A 10382-nucleotide genomic window follows, 5' to 3' on the forward strand; every position below is an offset into this window, starting at 1 on the left:
GTACCGGCATATGTGTAAAAAGACGGGAACACATATGACAGTCAAGTCCTTTGAGGTGAGCAGCTGCTGATACTGGTGAGAGCATTTGTGTAGTTTTCCTGGCAAGAGCGAAGGAATTGTTTGCTGTTGTTGTTTTCTGAGATTTCTTTTCGGTTTCCTAGTCAACTATATATCTCTGGGATTACTTTCTACTCGGGTATCAGCCTCAACTTTTGAGATGACTCAAAGGGTGGAATAAAACTGTTCTCGTGTGCAGCTCCATATTTCTTGAACACCAAAGCAATGAAGGTCACACAAAGATTTGATCTGAAGAATCATTTTGAAGGAGAGCATTCAAGCTGATTTGACCGTTCGGATGAGGCTTTTCATTGAATCAACTTTCCAAATTGATTCAACCCAGTTTGACTAATTGACTTGAAATGTTGTTTTTCATAAGAATGACTGAATCTAGTAAGCGGCCTTGTCTGCAGTAGATCAGGGTATTTCCATCCTATCAGCTCTGTTTCAAATATATACTTGTTTTCACTGAAGATGGACCTAACATAGTCCAAGACTAGTTTTAACATGTTATTGTGATTGTAGAAACTGACATTTATCATTTTCTTAACCTCTGGAAGTCACTAATTTCAATTATAGCAGTTTAAATTATTAAAAATGTCATGGACCTTTATATGGAGTCAAAAAGATTTTTCCCCCTCTCCTTTAAGATGTGGCTTCCAGATGTCATCGAGATCAGATGCAGAGCAAATATGTTTCTTATCCAGTTTTATGTCGCGGCTCATTTAGGTTTCCATACCTAATGGAAAACATTCCTTTCATGTCATGTCATCCTTTGGATATCTACCTATCATAAAACTTGATAGTTTTATGACCCATCAAACTTAATATTGCATGAGATCTGTTGTGGTTCACTCCTGTGTGAAATCAACGGTAATAAATCTGTAGCTCATAGAAATGTCTGTGCAAAGAGACCCGAGTCTAAATGGCTTAGAAATGGGACAGGTCTCTCTCTTTCTCTCTCCCGTCCAGAATCCTAAGCCAAGATATCTGGAGCAACTAAACCACGGTTTCTGATTTTCCAGCACGATCACCTCAAATGTTTGAAAGAAGACAGAATATCCCTGTTTGCCAACTTAGAAGTTATTTCTTACAAAAAGAAAAACAAATCCATAGAATCTCAGAGAAGCTGGTGTTTGCACTATGAAGGGCACACCTGAGTTGTCTGAAGATTTTGCAACAGTGACATTTAAGTGTCATGGACAATAATGGTTTTGCTAAGCAGGTGTGCAGGATGGAGACATCAAAACACAAAGTGGAATAGGTACTGAAAAATCAGTCTCATTCTGCGAATTTTGCCAGTGGGGCATATATGCATATACATATGCATACACATATACACATATACACACACATGCATACATATACGTATAGCAGGATCCAATCTGGGTCGGTCACTAGGACCAGAGGTTCAGTCTTCCGAGCTTTCGGACTCATGCCGGAGTCCATCCTTAGGGAACTTTTCTCTAGCAGGGTGTGTGCTTTGGGTTATTCTGTGTGTGGTATTTACATGGTGCCTGTTGTGTGTGTGGCTTTTTAGTTATTGATTGGGGTGTTGATGGTTGGCTATTAAATCGTTGGCTGTTGTTTCCTTGTGCTGCCAAGACCTCACTCCTAAGTAATTGATAGGCTGATGGTAAATCAGCACTCCTGTTGACTGATGAGGGGCCCGTTTCCCAGGCTTCAATCACACCCCAGCTGTTTTTGTGCCTGCTCATCCAACAATCTTAGTAGCTGCAAAATTGAATGTATGTCCTTGTTCATTACTGTGTGAGGCTACCAATGAGTTTAGGTCTCCTCGTCTGACCACTTGCTTGTTTTCTTGCAGTCTGGTGGTTAACTTCCTCCCCGTCTGCCCTACATAGTCACAAGGGCAGTCCATGCAGGGGATCCAGTCAATTACATTGGAAGTATCTCCCATCTCCAAACAATTTTTACAGTGCCTAATTTGTTTTCTTATGGTAGCTTCTGGGCAGTGTGTGATGCCCACTTGCAAATATCGGAAGGCATATTTACATGTGACTTTGTGTGTGTGATTACAAAAGCCTACGTGTGCATTACAATCCTTCCACAGAAGGAAAGTGAGTTCATGGAACACAAAGGTGGGCGGGCAGAGTAGCAGGAAGTGTCCCATGGGAAAAGGTGCTGGCCTACCATCAGCATTAGATGCCTGGGAAGAACTCTGGCAAAAGGCCTGATTCCAGGTTGGACATTCTGAAACTGGTTTAAGCTTAAACCACCATGAAGCGCAGAACCAGAACAGCTCAAACAGCAGGTGTGAGTATCTCCTAGAAGTATGTGTTAAAGGCAGTTAATCTTGTTTTAAACTACTTTCTCTTCCATATTTTGGTGACATGAGAATCTGATCATATTAAAAATCTTTAGAAACACCATTCCTATTTCTCTGGCCTTTTTGATATCTTAATCCACTTTTCATTTTTGTATAAAATAACAAAGAACCTGCCAACATGCTCAAATAACTACAGTTTTAGAAGTTTTGGATGAGTTTGGAAATTCAATTACCGAGTGAAATAATGGCTTCTCGTTCTCTTTCAAACAAGTAGTAGAACTCTTTTCATTAAAGCATGACGTGTAGCTGAATCAAAGGCCTTGGCACTCAGCTTTCTGGCACAATAATAAATACCTACAGAACTGTGGCTATCCACCATATGCACATCCATCTGTCCACCTATAAATCAGTGCAGAAAATGAAGACACGGTGGTTGAAGAACTGGCTGTGGGAACGGTCCGAGTAAACTGAGGCTGCAAAGCTTCAGTTCAAAGCTCTGATGCGAAGACAATTCAAGTGAATCATCAAATAGAGTCTGGTGCCTTCGCACTAATTCCGCAAATTAGTGGACTTTTGTTTAGATGCATGCATATTTTTAAGAGATTAACCATTCAAATGGATTCAAAAATGTGAATCGGTTCAACGCTTAGAACAGAAACAATACTAGAAATCAAATGGACTTGACATTACATCCAACCAACAATTCAAATCAGATGTTGGATGATTCAGACCCTCATAATAACTGGTACATTCCACCCAAGAGGTCATCTAGAGGCCAGGATCTGACATGCATGGTTTTTAAATGCTCATTTAGTAATTTTACAGATAGGCTACTAGAATGTCCTATTTTTAATATATGAGTCTGCTTCTAAGAATACATAATTTGGAAGATACAATTCAAAATGTAATTTCCAGAAAACAAGGGGTTAGGCTTATCTAAAGAAAATCCTAATTCTTTTTAGGGTTTTCTTCAAAATGTCATTTAACTCAATTCTCCATATTTTCCAGAAAGCAAAGACGTTAAGGGGAAAAATCCCTGCGGTTTCCTAAAACAGATTCTGTTTTGTTCCCTTTGTTCAGGTGTACCTGTTACAGACAGTCATCAGACACTAACAGAAATCATTCTGTAAAACTCATATACCCTGCTGTGTGCACAGCTGCATTTGAAAACACATCTGCTTGTTCCAGGGAGACTAACCTTTTCCAGGAGTTAAAGCTGGAGCAATGAACCTTGGTTACTAAATATTTCCTTCAGGTGTTCCACATGGCACAGCTAAGAATTGCTTTCCACATTCCAAAATGCATGCGCTAATTGATTTATCTCCTTTCCTGATATACAGGGCCTTTCAGTAATAATAGGGGACAAGTTGTGTGTTGCTTTAAAAGAACCTGTGTGTTATGGTTCACCTCTAGCCTTCAGAGACCCAACTAGGGTGTGTCCCTCCCAATCCATGGAAATGTGTGGTCTCGTGAATAAAAGGCGGCCTATGAAGCTTGATGCCTTGCCTAGCAAAATCCCAATCTATCTGCGGTGGCACAGAGGTTAGAGTGCAGTACTGCAGGCTACTTCTGCTGACTGCTGGCTGCTGGCAATTTGGCAGATCAAATCTCAGCAGGCTCAAGGTTGGCTCAGCCTTCCATCCCTCCGAGGACCCAGATTGTCGGGGCAAGACGCTGACTCTGTAAACCACTTAGAGAGGGCTGTAAAAGCACTGTGAAGCGGTATATAAGTCTAAGTGCTAGGGCTATAACAGAGTAGAAATCTCTTCTGCTTCTCCCGGTGAGAAACGTTTGGTGGTGAATCAATGGAGGAAAAAAACCCACTAAGAGGGAAAGAAAAAAATGATCTGAGTTCCATTAAATGCTTCTGATATGTAGGAATGAAAGACAGGGCGAGGGAGATTTTGAGTGCTTGAAATGTTAATTCTGTATTTCTCTTCTTTGCTCCAACTTTTTTTTTTTGTGTATGTGTATAACTAAACTTTGCCTGCTGGAATGAATATTTCCCAGGAATGGAGGCTCATTGACATTTTCAGCTGCAACAATGGCTCTTCACGAAGACTTTATAATACAGCTGGGAAAAACTTCAAAAAGGTGCTTTGTTTCAAGAGGATCTTTCCTTTGAAGCTGCTTTGCCAAGTGCCCTCCACACTCACCCCCACAGCCCCACCTCCACACAATGGCAGAGCAAGGCTGCCACATCGCTTGGGTTTTGCATCATTCAGATGGCTCTTTGCTGTCTCCCTCCCAGTAAAAAGTGGCTTGCACATGGGAAGTGCCAGAGGAGGAAAATAATGTACAATATCCTAAAATAAAACATACCTTCACAACATCAAGCTCCTTGCCAAGGCAATGCCTGGCCACTTCACATTGATACAATTTCTAATACGATAAATCATTAAGGGGGCTTTGATCTTGCCAAACAGTAGCAATATTCAGTCAGAACAGAGCTGGAAGGGAACTTGAAGGTCTTCTAGTCCAACTCCCTGTACAAGCAGGAGACTCTCTACCATTTCAGACAAAGGGTTGTAGTCCCGTCTCTTCTTAAAAACTTCCCATGTTGGAGCATTCGCAACTTCTGGAGGCAAATTGTTTCACTGATTAATTGTTCTCACTGTCAGGAAATTTCTCTAGTTCTAGGTTGCTTCTCTCCTTGATAAATTTCCATCTATTGCTTCTTGTCCTGCCTTCAGGTGCTTTGGAGAATAGTTTGACTCCCTCTTCTCTGTGGCAGCCGCTCAAATACTGGAAGACTGCCATCATGTCATCCCTAGTCTGGGTGACCTTATAAATATGGAGAATGTCTATGGAGGCTTCAGGTCTTGCCTACATACATGATGTGGAGGGGACCTCCTAGTGTTGAAGCCTTCTCCAAAACAAAACAAGTGAGGCCATTGCCTTGAATTGATGCCCCTGATTTCACGTGGGACACTTTGTTTTTCTGTATAACAACAACAACAACAACAACAAGTTTAGACGGAGGGCTCATTAAGGAAGGTTGCTAATATCAAACAAAAGACCTCTGAGGTTGGGCATAATGGGTGCATTTTAAATACTCCCATATGCCATGTTGGCTTTGATCTGGAAAAAAAATCAGAGGGCATCCCATTGTGAATTCTCTTCTTTGTTGCATAAATAACTAAAAACTGCTTTAAATCTGAGGTGGCCCTGAACTCATGGCAAGTTTCTTGGCTTTCCAGAAGTTTGTTTCATTCAAAAGGCATTCGGGACTTGAGGGATGCAGATCCCCAAGTGCCAGGAATATTATATGAGTTAGAATTTGTACTGTACTTTGTTACTGCATTTCTTTTGCTAGAAATGTTTGTGCGTTCCTGTTATCCCTGCATTGTAAGATCATTGCAGACAACCTTTTATTGAGCTTTCAGGCTCCCGTCACAAACAAATGCTAAATATTCTACTGTATTTCCAAGATCGGAATGATCATCTGTATTAAACTTCTAACACAAGAATAATTTGAAGGGGAAGATCTCACATAAATTAATCGGTTGCCAAGGCAATTTTTTTTAGCTTTCTTCCCTTAATTAAGCAGTAGGTGTAAAAACCAGAGTTTTAAGACGACTGGAATAATTCCTCATTTCTTTTAATGCAATCCACACTCAGAGGCATTTGCTAGCACACTTTTTGTTGAACAAAAGCTACATTCTGAGTAGGATTCATCACTGTAAGACATGACATTGTGGAAAAGATATGGTTGTTTTCAGGTCTGTTTGGTAACCCAGATGTTACAAGAAGCATAGTTCCATCTTTCTAACTGGAATCTTGCTAATCAGAGGAAGGGAGACCCCAGGGAGGGAGGCCTTATGCAGTTTCCCTTCTGTTTAGTCCACAGAAATCTTTCTGCTTGGCTGGGAGGCCAAGAGCCCAGAGACTCCACAATGCTTCTTTAGTTGTGATGATGGGACCTGGTTATATCTAGATCCTTCCTGCCCTACCTTGGCTGTGTCACTTCATGCCGGTCGATATTTTTTTAGAGAAGCAACGGAGATCTTCCCTCCTGGAGTGCTTCAACTTTCTCTCCGACTAAACAGATATTCTAGATAGTTTCCTTAAACTAGAACCCTCTTCTATCGCATCCTAGATAATTCAGATCCCATTTGCTATAAATGTCGTCCTTTTCCTCATTTATTCAGCGTTTGAATAAAAGACTAACTTGACAGAGTGACCCAGTAAAATTCTAGCTGGCTTCAAATCAAACCAACTCTTTTTGTCACAGGATTGCAATTTAAGATATTACATTACTTTAGAAGTTGAACCAGCAAGAAAAAAAATCCCATAAAGAGAAGAAGGAAAATCTGATTTCTAATTTGAGAACACATGGTGTACAAAAGCAGACTGCAATCTTACTTTGCTTTTTGAATGATATCAGTGGATATGGATGGCTCCCCCAAATCATAGTCTGTTACCCAATATAACCCTCTGTATATTCAAGGTGCTCTTCTAGTTTTTAGTAACTCCAGGAAAATTTGCAGATAAAACTGAAGGAGGAAACTTTCTGTGACAACTTAGCTTTGTGGTTCTGCCTTCAAACATTTGTGGTTCTGCTTTTTCTTGCCGTTGGCTCTCAGAATTCTTCTTGTGTTTGTAAAAATTGGGGGGAGGGAATCTGACTACAGTTAATTGTTTTGTCTTTAATTAATGGAGGGCCATGTGGTCATTGAAGTCTATTGTGCACTCAGAATGGATGTCATCTTTGAAGTCCATACCCCACCTCTACTGTAAGTCTCTCCACTCAGTGTGCCATTGTGCTGCGGGCAGGGAAGTCACCCTCCCCAGCCATCTTCTCATCCCTGGTGTCAATCCACACCCTGTAGGGGCAGGTATGAGCATCATGGGGTGTAAATAAAAAGTCCATTAAATGAATGGGGCTTTGTGTCACTATGGGTCTTTCACAGACAGAGTGCTGCAGTTTTTGTCTGGAATAGAATTTTGCTCAAAGGCTTGGAAACCATACAGGAGTGGTTAAACATTATCAGGGAAAGAGGATGCGCAACCAAGCACAGCGTTCAAGGGCTTTATTTAAAAGCATCCGTCCTTTCGCCATTTGGGACTTGACAGTCTTCTGAAACTGGCAGCTTGGTTGTTTCTTGTGCCATCTGTTCTCTTTCTTTCGGTCTGCTGAGGAGCAAGTAGCAATGAGGAAGGTGGGGGTAGAATGGTACCATTAAAGCCAAGCTATTCTATAAGGAACGTCTTTTATTAGCAAGCTCTTCCTTCCAAGGTAGCTTTCACCACAGGTGACAATACAAGACTTTAGCTCAGCCCTCACAGACACAATACTTTATTTTTTTTGTTCAGTCTTGAATTCTGCATCTGTTTTTGCTCTTTTTCTGCATCAATTTGCAAAAATAAAAAAAATAAAGGACATTTATTTTTGTTTAATGCATATCTTTATTGTTTCCTGGCATGAATGAGCCTTTTTTTTTTCTTTTGCAAATGATGCTTCCTTGGCATAATAAACTTTTGTTCATAATTTGACCTAACAGCTTCTGAATGCACTTTTTCTTAATATGCACATTTTTAAGCTCTTATGTCTAAAAGAAAAACTCTTATGAACTTAATCATATTTTTTTTAAAAAAAATAGAAAAGTGCATTCTAGGTTACATTGAGAAGTACAAATTAAATATCAAGATATGAGCACAACGGGCCCCCTCGTCACACAAGCCAAACTTGTTTCTGCCACATATGCTTCTTTTTAGCTGCAGATTGATAATCACGTTTAGCTCCACAAAGTTGGTCAACATTTTATAAACTCAAGGAAAACCTTTTCATTACTGGCAGTCAGGCTGAGAAAACCGTATTTGTTTTCTTTCACTCTCCTGAATGGCTTTTAGGTACTAATCTAAAATAACATCACTTTCTTTCACTCCGTGTTCTGCATTTTTTGAAAAAAAAATTACAGCCCGGTTTCTTGTTTCTGTCTGTCTAATAGTGTGTGCTGTTATTCTACTTTGCTGAGAGGCTGACCAAGCCAGTCTATATTCTGCAAAAGAGGATCAACAAGCAACCAAACAAGTTTGAAACACAAAACAGGACAGATTTGCAGACCTGGCAAGAAAAACAAAAGTGTTAGAAAAGGTTACCTTTGTCCTGCAACTGTAACCAGAGTTAGCTAATGCGAAGGATGCCACTGAGCTCTCGGATGGGTTTTAATTCCTTTATTTGAAGTCCACTCTGGTGGCAGTCGGGAGAGGCCGTTAGTCATATGTGTGGAGCACATAATGTGCAGTTGGGCGCATGCATAGTTCAGACTTTGCAGGGCATGGATGGGAAGCTGCCAAGGCAGCCCCTGTTTCTCCAGCTTCCTGTGACTGGAAGCACCCAAGAAATACGGCTCTGCTTTGTTGTTGGAGAAAAGGTTTCTTGTAGCAAAACAGACACTCTGAGGATCCTTTGAAGTTTCCCAGTCACAGGCTAACCTGTTGGATGTCTGGCCTCTCCGAATCATTCATTGTGACAAGTCTGGTGGTCAGAGCCACAGATAACATTGCCAGATCAGGATTTTTATATATACAGTAAATATATATAAAACAAAGAGCAATCCTGGGCATACAACCAAAGTTACTATAGAAATACAATGTTTGCAGAAATATTGTGGTTGTAAAGCCTCCCATTCAAGAAACTGAGCAGAGACCCACCAGATGCTTCTTCTGGCTTCTCTTGTTCAGACGGCATTTCCAAATAATGTAGCCCCATGCGATCCCTTCGGTCTCCTGCTTGTGGATCCTTTCATTTGAGAACTCGATGGCAAAGAGAGGTTGCAGTGTTGTACAAGAGTCCTCATCTGTAGCTCTACCTGCCAGAGGTAAGCAGAGGAGAAGCTTCTAGCTGTGCTGCATAGGAAATGGCAGAGAGAAGCAGGCTGGGAAGGTCTCAGAAAGACTGAAGAGGAAAGGCAACCGGTGTCTGCCTCTGCTTCAGCTGGAGATACCAAAAAGGCTAGACCCAGTGACCTCGGTTGATGGGTTGTGTTCATCAAGTCAGTGTCAACCACGTGGATAGATCCTCTCCATGACGAAAAGGCCCTGACCCCCCCCCCCCGGGTCCTTGAGGTCTTCCACCTCAAACGGAGCCCATTCCCTTTGCTTCTGGTTGTCCTGCCTTCTTCTCTTTCCTTCCAGCTCTTCCAGCATTAGAACCTTCTCCAGATCTTTGCATAAAGTATCCAAAGTAGGTTAATTTGGGCCTGGTGGTTTTGATATTTATGAATGATATGAAAAAGGTGCTTATGGAAATACTTTTATTAAAAGAAATTTATTTAAATAAGTCATAACACAAACAACCTAAACCTAATCGGTAACTGGGATAAAGCTATAAAGCTAAATAATTATTATGTTGAAAGTCAAGTCAAATAGTCCAGGACCATTCAGAATGCTGAGAGAGTATCTAGTTAAAAGTTCTAGATGTTGAAAGAATAACTCTATATAAGAATTGGTTGCACAGCCTTTCAGATTCATTGTCAACTGGGTGCTTCAGAGCATGTGAGAACAGCTGCTATAACGTGTTGCAGACAAGTGTCACACTCACACACTCATGCTCTGAAATATCCTTTGAAAACACCATCCAAAGCAGGGTTTAGCATTCCACCTTGAGCCATCGTTTTCATCCAGACCCTGGTCGCACAGAAGATGGTATCTTAATTCCCAAAAATATACGTTCCATCGGTATACATGACCAAAATTGGCAGCCCAGTTTATCATACGCTCTTATTCTTCTTCTGTTTTAAATTTTAATAAAAGTTTATACATTTTAGCAATTACGTGTTCATCATTAGCACACAATTTATTTTCAAATTCTGACTTAATGTTGTTCAACTACAAATGTCCTTTTGACTACTTTAAAAAATTTTCAACCACTAACCAGTTCTGACCCTACTTATCTTTTCAAAATTGGCCCATCCCACCCCATAGAATCCTGTTCCTTCTTGGATTCAGACTGAGGGTAAGTTGTCACATCTGCAATTTCTTCTTCTTCTTCTTCTTCTTCTTCTTCTTCTTCTTCTTCTTCTTCTTCTTC

The 10382-nt window shown here is 40.7% G+C and overlaps 1 protein-coding gene across 1 annotated transcript in view; it reads left to right on the forward strand.

Annotated features, from left to right (window-relative positions):
• SEMA3A (semaphorin 3A) overlaps window positions 1-10382 on the forward strand; it is a 128993-nt gene that overhangs the window by 13326 nt on the left and 105285 nt on the right. The gene's annotated exons all lie outside the window — the stretch shown is intronic.

The sequence above is a fragment of the Pantherophis guttatus genome, chromosome 7 (genome assembly GCF_059756535.1).
Source record: "Pantherophis guttatus breed Tessera chromosome 7, ASM5975653v1, whole genome shotgun sequence".
Taxonomy (NCBI): domain Eukaryota; kingdom Metazoa; phylum Chordata; class Lepidosauria; order Squamata; family Colubridae; genus Pantherophis; species Pantherophis guttatus.